The sequence below is a fragment of the Alligator mississippiensis genome, chromosome 3, assembly GCF_030867095.1.
Source record: "Alligator mississippiensis isolate rAllMis1 chromosome 3, rAllMis1, whole genome shotgun sequence".
NCBI classification, from domain to species: Eukaryota; Metazoa; Chordata; order Crocodylia; family Alligatoridae; genus Alligator; species Alligator mississippiensis.
This window is the reverse complement of record NC_081826.1, coordinates 41,942,892-41,957,977: the sequence shown is the minus strand read 5'-3', so window position 1 is coordinate 41,957,977 and position 15,086 is coordinate 41,942,892.

Below are 15,086 nucleotides of genomic sequence, written 5' to 3'. Positions count from 1 at the left end.
GGCAAAAGCCTTCACAGTCCATACAAATCTGACCGTAGGGTTATATTCCTTCCTGACCCCAAATATGGCTATCAGCCTGACCCTGAGCAAAGGGGCAAGACCCTCTAGTCAGGAACCTCTGGCTTCGCTCCTAGCAGGAGAATTGGCACATCCCAATTGAAGTCTCTAGCCTTAGCTGTAGCCAACACCCAATGCCTCTGGTGAGGCTTAAAAATACCCTGACACACATAGCAAGAAAAAAAGGGAGGGAAGAGGTGGGCAGGAACAACCAGAAAAGCCCAGCAGCATGGGAAATACTCATGATAGAAAATAAGTATAGCTACATCTAGATCATCCCCAACCACTGCCTATCCAACATCTTCTGGAGCACCTCCACTGATGAAGAGTCCACAACTTCCCTGGGCAGTCTATTTATTCCGTGGCCTCACTTTTCTCACAATGAAGAAGTTTTTCCAGATATCCAGTCTAAATTTATTTTGCTGCAACTTTCAAGTAATTGATCTGCATCCTCATCTCTGCAGCAAGAGAGAAAAGTGCTTTACCTCTTCTTTATGTCAGCCCTTCATGTATTTGAAGACTGCTATCATGTTTCCTCTTAAGCACCTTTTTTGCAAACAGGACATGCCTAGCTCCTTCAGACTCTTCTCACATGACTTGCCTTCCAAGCCCTTGATCACCTCTTTGCCTGCCTCTGGACCCTCTCTAACTTGTCCACGTCCTATCTAACCTCTTTTGGAACATCCCCAGTAATGTAGAGTCCACACAGAACTACACACAGTGCTCCAAATGCAATTGTGCAGCCTAATAAATGCAGCTATAAGGTGGGCAACTATTCCTATGGAGACAAGGGAAAGAGGTTGGCAATAGCAGTTTTTGCCTACAAAGAAACATCAGAAATCAATAATGCTGAAAGCATTATTTTTAAAACTCCTTGTTTTATTTTTTCTCTGCCTTGAAATGTAAAACACACTAAGTGGAAAAAACCCCTAGAAAACAGTAATGAAAGAGTTTAGAGAATAGTTGAATGTAAGGATAAGATGACCCCTTTGCTTCCATATTATGAGCAAACCACAGGTCATCATTGGTTGCAATGTGACAACAGGAGCATTTAGCACCTACACCTGTTCACAGTACATTTCTGTGAAGTAGGTCATCACTGTACAAATGAGAGAACATATTACTATGCACATAGTAAATCCCCCAAAGGTAAGCGTGTGTTTTCTTCTAGGTTGGCGGATCTCCTTCTGCAGGCTTTAAACTAGGCTCGTCAGGGGGAGGGGAATATGAGGGCGGGGGAAGCTGTGGACCACCAAACCATGTGGCACCCACAAGGACAGCCCAGCCTGGAGAAAGAGAGCATTGGGAACCTGAAAGCCATGGGGAGGCCAGCACTACGGCACAGGTAAGAAACGAGAAGGTAAGAAACAATGGGCCCCTTGGGGAGCGGGGGGGCAGCAAAGGCACCAGTCGCAGGGCTCAAGTGCCTATATACTAATGCTAGGAGCATGGGAAACAAGCAGGATGAACTAGTGCTCCTGCTTGCACTAAACACCTATGACTTAGTAGGGCTAACAGAAACCTGGTGGGATTCATCCCACGACTGGGCAGTACATATTGAGGGCTATAGATTGTACAGAAAGGACAGGGTGGGGAAGAAAGGGGGGGGGGGCGGGTTGCGCTCTATGTCAGGGAGCAATATACATCAACCCTCATCAAGACAGAATCCAAGGATGAGGAAGTAGAAGGATTATGGGTTAGGCTACATGGGGGACAAGAAGAAAGGGATTTGGTGGTAGGGGTCTGCTACAGACCCCCACATCAAGGGGAAGAAAGAGATTCGGAGCTCCTGAGGCAACTCTCGGAGACCATAAAAGCTAAAGATGCGGTAGTCATGGGGGACCTAAACTACCCGGACATCTGCTGGGAGTCACAGACAGCAAAGTCCCACCGCTCACAAAGGTTTCTAACCTGTGTACAGGACCTCCACCTGACACAGGAGGTACACAGTCCCACTAGGGGGAATGCCATACTGGATCTGGTATTGGCAACGGGGGATGACATGGTAGCGGACCTCCAGATCGGTAGCTGTCTGGGGGACAGTGATCACCTAATAATAGAATTCACCATAAGACGTTGAGTGGGTAAGGTAACTAGTAGGGTGAAAGTGCTAGACTTTAGGAAAGGTGATCTCAATGAACTCAGGCGATTAGTCAAGGACGCACTGCAGAGTAGGAGTTTTGAAGGGATGGGAGCCCAAGAAGGGTGGCTGTGCCTTAAGGAAACGATCCTTTGGGCACAAAGCAAGACGATCCCTGAGCGGGGCAAAAGAGGGAAAGGGGCCAGGAGGCTTCCCTGGCTGACCAGAGAAATCCAGGGCAGCCAAAGGGCCAAAAGGGGAGCACATAAAAAGTGGAAACAGGGAGAGATCACCAAAGACGAATATACCTCCTCTGCTCGTGCTTGTAGGGAGGCAGTTAGATGAGCCAAAGCTACCATGGAGCTGAGGATGGCAACCCAAGTAAAAGACAACAAGAAATTGTTTTTTAGATATATAGGGAGTAAAAAGAAGACCCAGGGTGGAATAGGACCCCTACTAAATGGGCAGAAGCAATTGGTGATGGACAGGGGGGACAAGGCTGAACTCCTAAACGAGTTCTTTGCCTCAGTGTTCCTAAGCGAGGGACACGACAAGTCTCTCACTGGGGTTGTAGAGAGGCAGCAGCAAGGCACCAGACTTCCATACGTAGACCCTGAGATGGTGCAGAGTCACTTGGAAGAACTGGATGCCTTTAAGTTGGCAGGCCCGGATGAGCTCCATCCAAGGGTGCTGAAGGCACTGGCCGACATCATTGTAGAGCCACTGGCGGGAATATTCGAACGCTCGTGGTGCATGGGCCAAGTCCCGGAGGACTGGAAAAGGGCCAACGTGGTCCCCATTTTCAAAAAGGGGAGGAAGGAGGACCCAGGCAACTATAGGCCAGTCAGTCTCACCTCCATCCTAGGCAAAGTCTTTGAAAAAATTATCAAGGCTCACATTTGTGAGAGCCCGGCAGGACAAATTATGCTGAGGGGAAACCAGCACGGGTTCGTGGCAGGCAGATCGTGCCTGACCAATCTAGTCTCTTTTTATGACCAGGTTACGAAATGCCTGGACACAGGAGTAGGGGTGGATGTCGTATACTTAGACTTCAGGAAGGCCTTCGATATGGTATCCCACCCCATACTGGTGAACAAGTTAAGAGGCTGTGACTTGGATGACTACACAGTCCGGTGGGTGGTGAATTGGCTGGAGGGTCGCACCCAGAGAGTCGTGGTGGATGGGTCGGTTTCGACCTGGAAGGGTGTGGGCAGTGGGGTCCCACAGGGCTCGGTCCTTGGACCGATACTCTTTAATGTCTTCATCAGTGACTTGGACGAGGGGGTGAAATGTACTCTGTCCAAGTTTGCAGATGATACAAAGCTATGGGGAGATGTGGACATGCCGGAGGGCAGGGAACAGCTGCAGGCAGACCTGGACAGGTTGGACAAGTGGGCAGAAAACAACAGGATGCAGTTCAACAAGGAGAAATGCAAAGTGCTGCACCTAGGGAGGAAAAATGTCCAGCATACCTACAACCTAGGAAATGACCTGCTGGGTGGCACAGAGGTGGAAAGGGATCTTGGAGTCCTAGTGGACTCCAAGATGAACATGAGTCGGCAGTGTGACGAAGCCATCAAAAAAGCCAATGGCACTTTATCGTGCATCAGCAGATGCATGACGAATAGGTCCAAGGAGGTGATACTTCCCCTCTATCGGGCGCTGGTCAGACCGCAATTGGAGTACTGCGTGCAATTCTGGGTGCCACACTTCAAGAAGGATGAGGATAACCTGGAGAGGGTCCAGAGAAGGGCCACTCGTATAGTTAAGAGCCTGCAGACCAAGCCCTACAAGGAGAGACTAGAGAAAATGGACCTTTTCAGCCTCCGCAAGAGAAGGTTGAGAAGTGACCTTGTGGCTGCCTATAAGTTCATCATGGGGGCACAGAAGGGAATTGGTGAATATTTATTCACCAAGGCGCCCCCGGAGGTTACAAGAAACAACGGCCACAAGCTAGCAGAGAGCAGATTTAGATTGGACATTAGGAAGAACTTCTTCACAGTTCGAGTGGCCAAGGTCTGGAACTGGCTACCAAGGGAGGTGGTGCTCTCCCCTACCCTGGGGGTCTTCAAGAGGAGGTTAGATGAGTATCTAGCTGGGGTCATCTAGACCCAGCACTCTTTCCTGCTTATGCAGGGGGTTGGACTCGATGATCTATTGAGGTCCCTTCCGACCCTAACATCTATGAATCTATGAATAGGACTGGAAGTAACCGTCTAGGTCACAGAGACCAGTCTCCTGCTATCACAAGCAGCCATTCCAGAAAAAAAACTCTTCCATAAATAAGACGTTCCATAATAAAACTCTTTAGGTTCATCTGCCCCCACTATCCTCACTACCATTATTGAAAGCATTTCTGGAAATTCCCTGCTCTTACAGTTTCAAACATAGTTCACAGTCAGTTACATGATTTGTTCTTTTACAAACACTTATGCTTGTCCTACATCTTAAGCTTTTTTTTCCTGTCTCTCTGATATATTTATAGACCTCTCCATATCTCCCCTCAGCCTTGATGTTGCTAGGCTAAATAAGTCAACATTTTTGCTTCCTGTGGTAAGACAGGCATTCCATTCTTCTGACCAGCCTAGTAGCCCTTCTCTGCACCTGTTTCAGGCTGAATTACTCTTTCTTGTACATGGGTGGCCAGCATTGCACACAGGCTTCCAGACAGGGTGTCAAAAGTCCCTTGTGAAATGGTATTAGCAATTCCCTACCTCTGCTTCAAGTATTTTGCCTTGAATCAAATTCATTCATTCTAGAATCACATTTGCCTCACAAGCCACATCCCATTGATGGCTCATAGTTCTCCTGAGATCAGCTAGAACACCCAACTTTCTCCTCCTCTATTGTTTCCAACTGATAAGCTACCAATCCAAGGCAGAACAACTTTTTATTAATTCCTAAGTACAAGTCCTTGCATATTGGTTGCATTTCATTCAGTTTTTGTTGAGGTCATTTCATTCTTCTTGCATAATGTTCTATTCCTCTCTGCATTGACAATGTCTCCCAAATTGGGTTACAACCAAATTTCATCAGCATAAGCATACCTTTTATGTCAAGCTCCATCAGTGAAAATATTTAATAAGATCATTCCCAAGACAGATCTTGGAAGAAATCCACTAGACATCCTCCTTCCACCCAAAAAGTTCCCCTATAAACATCACTTGTCATCTTCCTTATACCCAGTTTCTTACCTATCTGATGATTCTTGTTCTGATTCCCATCTTCTCCACCTTATATATTAGGGATGAGCAATTATTTTGGGCAGAAGGCTGCTTACCCAGTTTTGGCAAGTTGTTGCAGGCCGCATGGGTAGCCCCACCCCTTGACTGGTGCGTCCTCCCCTCCCCCCCTGTTGTCATCTTGTGATGGAAGTCCCACCCCCTAACCCCTTACCTTTGCCACCAGAAGTCCCTCCGCTTGCCCCCAGAAATACTCCTTTCAGCAAGGGCTTTTGCCATCTTGAAACTAGAAAAAAACAAATTATATTCTAAAAAGTGAACATCTACAACAGTCATTAATTTCATTTAAAAAAATATTTTGTCCTGGTTTACATATGTTTGTGTAGTGTACATAGAGATGACTGTATATAATAGATGAACATGAAATCTTACTCTTCTATATTGTGGGGGGGTGGGCATAGGTTTGTGGGGGGGCTGTGTGTGTGTGAGTATGTCAGATGTGGAGGAGGGTGTGGGTGAGTCTGTGGGAGTGGATAGGTCTGGGTCTGGGTGTGGGATGAGGGAGTGTGTGGGGGGTGTGGATATGTGGGGTATGGGTGGGTATGAGGTTTGTGGGGAGATGTGTGTGGAAGGAGGGTAGTTGGGGTGTGTGAGGGGTCTGCACGTATGGCAGTGTGAGTGGGGGTGTGGGTGCATGTGCATGGTGGGGTGTGCGTGTGGGACTCACCCTATGAACACATGCACACTGTGTCCCTCCCTACACACACGCACACACACACACGCATGCCCTCCCTACACCCACATACCCTCCCTATGCACACACACGCACAGCCCCTCTCTATATGTGCGTGGACCCACACACACGGGGGTACCAGCTCACCCCGTGCTCCCTGGTCCAGCAATGCACCTGGGAGCCCCATGGTGCTGGAGCTGTGTGGGGGCAGGGAAATGGCTGGGGGTGGGATGGGACTGGGCTGTCATGTTCCTGTTTAGGCTCCCTCTGGGTGTTACTGCCCCTGGCTCCTGTCATCTTTGACAGGCAGCCAGGAGCAGATAAATATTTTCTAAATTTTTTAGAGGTCCCACAAGCTGGATAGAATGGCCTGGCAGGTCAGATCTGGCCTGTGAGCCATATTTTTCCCACCTCTGGATTAGACCCCGGGATTGGCAGCTCAGAGTCCTGTCAGTGAGGCCATACCTCCATCCATAATCATTCTGGGAGGGACTGTGGCTAGTCTTTACACAGGGGCCTCTCCCCCAACTTTGCAAAGTCTCAAGGAGGTAGGATAGTTCCTGCTACTGTCCTATCCTTGGGACTACCTACTCCCCCAAAGGGGCAAAGAGGAGTACATGTGTGTAACAGGGAAAATAATGTTGGATCTCAGCCCCTCCACAAAGGCCCTCAGATCTGAACTATCACACAGAAGAGGGGAGCAAGCTGCACTCTGCAGTGATGTATAACAGCAGATATTTACCGTTCTAATTAACAATAATGCCAATGAGCTGTTGGTGGAAGGATATTGGCCCCAACCTGGAAGAATCTAAATGCAAAGAGAATTTATGGAAATGAAAGTAATTTGGCAGGCAGCAAAGGCCCCTGACCTTACCTATTCTTCTGTCAAGAAAAGGTCACTCTGGCAACTTTTTTGAAGGCCATTTTGTAGCATTGACTTTAGTGGGCTGTAATGTTACATTGGAAGAATTAGCTTAAAGGTTATACAAATTCTATTTTTATTTCTGCAAACAAAGGAGTCATTGCTGCCAAGTATGTGACTCTGTCCACCAAGTATAAGATGTGCTGATGTAGCTAAATATGGAGATATTAGTAAACATTTATTTGAATTGTCCAAAAAAAAAGGAGGAATGACTGCTTCAGTCTTTCTCGCCATATGTAAAGGGGGAAAAATGTTCCTTGTGTGAGGGGATTTCTTATTCACACAAGAGATGGAGTTCTATCTCTGCCTCAGCGTTGTTGTCTCTGCTTCTGCAACAGAAATATTCTTCTAGAATATTTTGATTAAGTCCCTTGAGGAGTCATTGTTGTCAGCTGGTTTCCAGATGTTTGGGCCCTTTCTCATTGTGCGCATGGCCTAGCAAAGGGGTCTGATTTGAAAGTAAAAAATGTCCATCCATATGGCACAGATGTTTGAGTTCTTGGGAAGTGTTTATTTTTGTAGTTTAAATGCACATATGTAATTAAAAGATAAACTGAAACAAATCAATTTAGAATGTATATGATACCAGACAGCAGTATCCCTACCATTGTCAAAGTTCCAGGGCTTCCAGCACTGCCAGTTAAAACACACTTGCAGGAATTTGTCTTGTGTGTCATACCACATATTCAGTTAAAATGCAAAGCCTAAGCATAGGAGCTATGAAATCTCCCCTGAAATCAGTGGGAACTGAGATTGCAATAAGCACTAGATGCCTGAATTGAGGTCTATGACTAAGTTCTTCAGGGCAGAAACTGGCATTACCATTGCCCTACACCATCGATGGTCATGGACTCCATCTGGGTCAAATGGTTCTTAATTGATATGATAGCTTCCTTCATCCACTCAGACCCTAAGGCAAAAGTGAATTGGGCCTTTTGTACTTCTTTTATGCCCTGTACAAAAGGAGACCCCCATTTTTTAAATCAGTTTATTTTTGAAAAGCTACATTTTTGGTGACAGACACATTTCTTCTCACTGGTCTTTACAGGGTTCCCCTGGAAAATTCATACTGAAGTTTATTTACTCTTATTATTGTTTTTATCCATGGAGCCCCTGATTTTTCAAACATTTAAGCATAGCCTTCTCCTTGTATATATAGCATGGCTCACATGAGTATGCATTTGCAAGGCTGAGGCCCAAATACCTGCAATGGCTTGTTGTTATTGAGGGTTAGTGAGTACTATGTTGCTGGAAGTGTATCAGTGAATTGTTTTCAGTGACAATGGAATGACACATATTGGTGTATATTGATGTTGAAGATAAGCTTATGTCAAAGATCAGGCCTACCAACCGGAAGAGTGTCTTTAAAAGGCAGTAATCATGTCTGTACACAAACTGGGAGGAAGAGAGAATTTATTGGTAAGGGTCTGCACTGGAGTCTCCTAGTTATCCATTTCTGTGAGTTTCTAGTGTGCAAGGGCAGCTGTCACAATGTGTTCTCAGAGAGGGGTTTTTTAAGGTGATAGGATGGCTTCACTTCCTACTTATCATCAGTTTGGGAGCCATTATTATTGTGGTAGTGCCTTACAGCCCTACCAGTGGGCTCACTGCGTTGACATACACCAAAAAAAATGGTTGCTGGCCCAAAGAATTTATTTATTCCTTGTAAATGTCTCCTCCTTACCTATCCATCATGCTACTCAGGATTAAGGCTCTCATTGCAACCCCTTTATGCAAACACCTACATGAGGTTTAATACTGTTCTTTCTTGTTTTATAACCAAAAACTGTGTTCAAGATTTGCCTTGCTTAATGAGTGGTTTCTCTTGAATCACATGTAGCTAAACGTCCAGAAAACAGTGCCCCAGCTCTTTGCCAGCACTTCAGCATTTTGTTGATTCATAAACATTGGATATATCCTAGTCCATCTTTTTTCCAGGAGGGGGAAAACATGTGACTTAAACCAGAAGTCTTTTATAATCTTTTCAGGCTCTGCAGGAATGTAGAGGAATGCTATAAGAAGGGACCTACCTAAATCATAGCAAGATGAAGGGATTTTCACAGGCTACTCACAGCACACCGAGCCATTTCTCACAGTCTTTTCATGGTGAGCACCCCTGGCCACTGATTGACCAAGAGGCCAATCCATCATCTTCAGACTGCAGCATTGCATCTAGCTTATTAACAGATGGTGCCAAAACCCTTTAGCTTTCCTGATGGGTGCCTTCATTGAGTCTAAATCACTAGCTCAATCAGTAGCTCTCTCTGAAACTACATGCTCTATGGCTGCAAGGATTGCCACGCTTTCTTTGTATTCCAGTAAGCTTCATTTTATTTTAAGCAATTCCGCGCACAAAATAGCAAGACCTGCCATTTTTCATGGTGATTGTGGAAACAGCTGTTTTTCACAGTTTCCACAAAAATCACAAAAAACACAATTTAAGTATATCCCTAGCTTTAAGAGGTGCTTGATGGCGGGGAAGCAAAAAGCAACTCCTGCTTATGCAAAATGGAAGTGTGCTGCAGGATCCCTTATCTATGCCAAGCCACCTTGGTTTTTGTGTTTGTTTTTTTTAACTATGACATTAAAAAAGGCCTCTCAAGAATAGAACTATAGTGCAGCATGAACGACCTGACTGTAAGTCTGTAAGTCTGTCTCTTTTCCTTGCTGGCACAGCTGATCTGCCTCACTACCTAACAGAAACGGGTGGAGAAAAGACTGAGGACTAGGCATGTGCAACTGCCATTAATATGAAACAATGTCAGCTACATCAGTCCCACAAAGTAGGAAATGAAAATTCCTATGACTTCTGGAATGTCTGGAATCACTTGTACGTGAGCTAAACTCCTTCCAGGAGTTTTGATTAGTGGGAGGAGGACTCATAAGGCAGAAGGATCAAGTTTATGTATAAAAAGACAGTAGACAGACTATCCAGGACCTTGTGGAGAAAAGGGTCCACAAGCAAATGGATGATGCAATTACCTGGATTCTCTTTTTCTGATGTCTGACCATTTAGAAGCCCAAGAGCCATCATAAACTGCAAGGGCAAAAATCATTAAATTAACATATCATTGTATTTTTCTAATCATGTATTTTTTTCTAAACATGAATAGCCAGTTAGTATGGAGAAGCTGTTTCTCTCTTTCTATCTGTATATATACATTCCGGTTTTTTAATCTATAGTTATTCTGATAAGTTCTACAGAATGTTCATAAAACAGGATGGTGAAAGGTCTAATACAATTGGTTTCAGACTTTTTAAAGTTTGTTATATTGCTGTAACCCTAGGAGTCCATGTTATAGATAATGACATAATGACATTTCATGTTTCTACAGCCACACTAACTTCTTCAACTACTGATGAGATGCTGTGAAGTCATCTTTCTTTTTTTCTCCTTTTACCTTTCTTCCTTTCTCTTTTTTCATTTTAATTTCCTTTTTCCCTTCTCTTGCTTTTCTATTCCTCTTGCTTGTGTACCCTCTAGAAATTTGCCATCTGCCCCCCCCTCCCCAGGGAAGCATACGTATTTTGCAGAGCTTAGTATAATGGATCTGATCTTGTTTTTTGTGAGATGCACCTTTAAATGAGTCTGTCAGTTATAGGCACCTTCCCTTTTGTGTTCAGATACAGAATGGTACAGATGAGGGAGGACACAGTGCTGCCTCAGGGAGATTACTTTTGATCTTCCATGTCTTGTTGCTTTCCCCTTAATGTAAAGTAGGTCATTTAGAGTGGAAGTATACAATAGTACTTTCTGTATGGAAAGCATAACCAGGTTGGTATCATTTCAGTTCCAGGAGCTAGTAGAAAGTAAAGCCATAAGGAAAAGTGACTCAGCTGGAAATACTAAGCATGTCAGATTGTGCAAATAGAACTGAAAATGTGATTGAAAATGCCATTCTTTGCATCTGCAAGCAACATTCCCAGGATCAATAGTCTAAAATTAAATTGTTTAAATATATGAAATTTGTACAGGAAGTTGCTGGAAGGCAGACAAGCAGACATGATGTATTTAAACATGCCATACATTTTTAGAGGGCTTCATCATTCTGTTTATTCAAGTTACATATGTGAATGCTGATTGTGTAGTACTTAGGACTACTTAGCTTACAGAACTACATTTTGTTGTGTGTACACTGTAAAAACATTACAGGGAGGGTGCTTTGTGAGAAACTAATGGCTTCCTTATAAGGACATTAGTTAGTAACTGAGAGGATGCATAACTAAATGTGGCCATTATAAAGCTTAGGAGATGCTATTATAAAACAGACATGCAGAAAGTGTCTAGTGCTTATTAAAATTGTTTGTACACATTTCAATGGGAAGGAATAAATTTAGCATAAAGCATTCTATGTCACATCACTTAAAAGCAATGTCATTCTCTTTGGATCCATAAATCTGCTATATACACGTGCACAAACACACTCTACCAGAATCTAATAGACAGTAACTTGCATGTGGGTATTTTAGAGAATCTGTGCATCTTACAGTTGGATTATACAGGCAGGAAAGTCAATCACAAAGCTTCTTAATTTCAGTGGAGCATGATCTGACTGTAAGTTGGATTCTCTTCATGCTTTTATGCAGCATGAAAGAAATCAGTCACTGTACCTTGTTTTCAATAGCTTACACCAAAGTGCTTTATTTATTCCAGTTTTATTTATTCTGACATAAAAATGGATCTAATTTGTAATGTTCATGTGCATAGAACACCTACGGGTTCATTATTACTTGGAAATACCAAATTTATAGTTACATTCACCCTCGCTCATTTTACAGAATTCTGTGTTCAGTTCTCAGGTAGCTCCAAAAATGCATTTTTAATTGGTTTCAAGGTTTGGAAGCAGAAAATATTTTGAATGTGGGAGGGGGAATAAAGGAAATTCATGAAGCCTAAAAAATTCCCCTCCCACTACATGATTAAAAATAACATTTCTTTTGGCTTCTGGGGGTTTCAAAGTATCATCTTGTTACTCTGACCCACAAATGCTGAGACCATCCCTGTTTAAAGCTAAAGAACTGAGCCAGCAGACTGTGCAACTAAATGTGTGCCAAAGTTAATGGGAATTTTGCCTGCAGAGAGCCTGAAGAATTGTCCTGTAAGTCTGTTAGGAAAATGTAAGATGAATGCCTTTATGTTTTTCCTAATAAAGAAGCCTGTTAGCCAATAGAACAAGTCTCCCAAGGGATACATGATTTTCTGATGCTCAAACCATGATGATGAGCACCGTTCAAAAATGAAAACAGACAGGACAAAAGAGTAGCGATTATACCATGGGGAATAATCTGGCTCTGGCACGGTAAATAATTTGCTCTTTACTGCATCTAAAGTCTTTCAGTCTCTAAGAATCAAGTTAAAGCACTGGTGACTAAATAGTTTGGGCTTGTGACTAACTAATGATCATGTGCTGAAGTAATTTTATGACATCTGCCTCAGTGATACTGAGTTGGGATTCTATGTTTGGTAAATGTGAGAGTTATCATTTGGCTGGGATGCATATGGGAAATTAAATGGTTAGGATTTCAGAGACAACAATTTGACTGTGTCTGAGGCTAAAAAGGCCTGGATTTGGAAAACATGCATTTTATAGGAATACCAACAAGTGAGAGGGAGTGGGGAACAAACCACCAGTGCAAAGAGAAGGGTTTGGAAAATAAAACAAAAAGGCATTTTTCATTATTGGGATCTGGATTTAATGTTGTTTCCAGAGCTCTTTTTTACTATTACAGCTAGTTTTGTATAGAATCAGAACATGAATGCTGTCCTGCTGTTTGGAAGAATTAAATGTAAATATCTGAATTTCCAGTTGTAAAGAAAACATCACTTTTAAATAAATAACCTCTCATTTTAGATTTAACATTTGGTCATTTCTCACATAGGACATTAGCTTCTGTGCTGCACATAAAGTTTACAAACCTCTAATACATTATCATTGAAATATTACCTCATTCAGAATAAAGAGAAAATAAAGTAGGATTAACATAGTTGTCTAGACATCTCAGTTCTAGGTGACACAGTAAACACTGTTCCCAAAGAATGGTCTTGTTATGGCACCCTCGACAAGATATTGTACATTCCAGTAGGGAGTTCCAAGCAATTCCCATTTCAAAAGCCCATTGGATGCCATGGTAAAATTTTACACTGACTTTAGTAACAATCAGACTTCAGCAGCAGGACTTCAGGGAAAGGCCTGTCATTTGCAGCAAAGCACTGAAAAGCATTTTCAAAAGCCCCTTTAATTACTAAATCTGGGGGCATATTTTAGCAGGAGACTCCAAAGCAACTGAAAAACTTCACCGAGAAGCCTTTCTGTACAACCGTTGTTGTTTTCCGTCCAAAGCAGCAGTAGTAAACATTACTAATAAATATTTTTATTTACTATTGCTCTGACCACCAAAAGCAACAAGTACCTCTTAGAAAGGTGTCTATAGCAACAATAGGTTCCTTGGTTTTTTGTTTGTTACTATTTAGAAAATATCAGCAATTTTGCAATTCATTACTTCACAAGTAGCAAAACAACAATAATAACTGTTCCACTAATGAAGGTATCGCTATTTCTTTCAAAGATATTGTGCAATGATGCTGTTGAGTTTAGCTCTTAGGGAGCATATTGCCATATTAGTGGATGAACCTCTTTAGGGCATATTGCTTCTGGAGATGGTCTTATAATTCCATTTCCCTCATTACCTTAGACTGAACTCTCTCAGTCTAGTCTGGTGGTTGTCTGCTAAGACTTCCTCAGGCAAAACTCAGTGCACCTTACCTCATTCTTTTCTGGGATTTGGAGAAAGTGTCACCTGTTTCTCTATAGTGGAGCTACCTGACAGCTACTTTGCCTCAGTTTTCACAAAAAAATAAGCTGCAGTCAGACATCTAATAAGGATTATTTGGATAAGGGAGGGGACAAGCTGCTGGATGAGATAGTTGGAGAGCTTTTGATGGCTCTGAATAAATTCAGGTCACCAGGGCCTGATGAACTTCACCCCAGGATACTATTGGAACTGGAAGAGATCTCAGCGCCTTTGGCAATGATCTTTATGAAGTTGTGGGAGACAGGTGAGGTACCAGAGGACTGGAAAAGGGCCAGTGTAGTGCCCCTCTATAAAAAGGCAAAAAAGAAGACCCAGGGAACTACAGACCAGTTAGCCTCACCTCAATACCTGACAAGTTATTGGAACAAATCCTGAGGAAGTCCAATTGCAAGTATCTGGAGGAGGAAAACCTCGTTATAAGCAGCCAGCATGGATTTACTAAGAAAAAAATATGTCAAATTTCATCTTCTTCTTTGACAAAGAAAGAAGCATTGGACGGATGAAGGGAATGCTGTGGATATAGTGTCTCTGGACTTCAGCAAGGCTTTTGACAAGGCCCCACATGACCTTCTCATAAACAAATTGGTGAAATGTGGGCTCGACAAAACTACTATAAGATGAATAGACAACTGGCTCAGTAGTCACAGACAAAGCATAATTATAAATGGATTTATGTCATAATGGTAGGAGATCCCACAGGCATCTGTTCTGAGTCCAGTGATGTTCAACATGTTTATTAATGATTTGGATGCTGGCATAGAAACTTTCTTGAATAAGTTTGCAGATGACATGAAACTGGGAAGGATTGTGAACACATTGGAGGATGGGGGCACAATTCAGAAGGATGTCAAGAGACTGGAAAGCTGGGCTGAAGCTAACAAGATGATGTTCAATGCTGAGAAATGCAAGATGTTATGCCTCTGGAAGAATAATCAAAAAGACAAATACAAAATGGATGACACCTGGTTGGTGGCAGTAGTATGGAGCACTATCTGGGAGTCTCAGTACATCACAGATTCAATATAAGTCTGCAGTGTAATGCAGCTGCGCAAAAGGTAAATGCAGCTTTGGGATGCATCAGTAGAAACATTAGGTGCAAGACATGGAGGGTGATAGTGCCTCTCTACTCGTCACTGGTTAGGCTTCATCTAAAGTACTGTGTGCAGTTTTGAGCTCCATATTTTACAAAGGCTGTAGAGCAGTTGGAGAGGGTGCAGAGGTGGGTGACAAAAATGATAAAGGGCTTAGAAGGCAAGTCATACAAGAAGGGAATGAAGGAAATGGGTATGTTCAACCTAC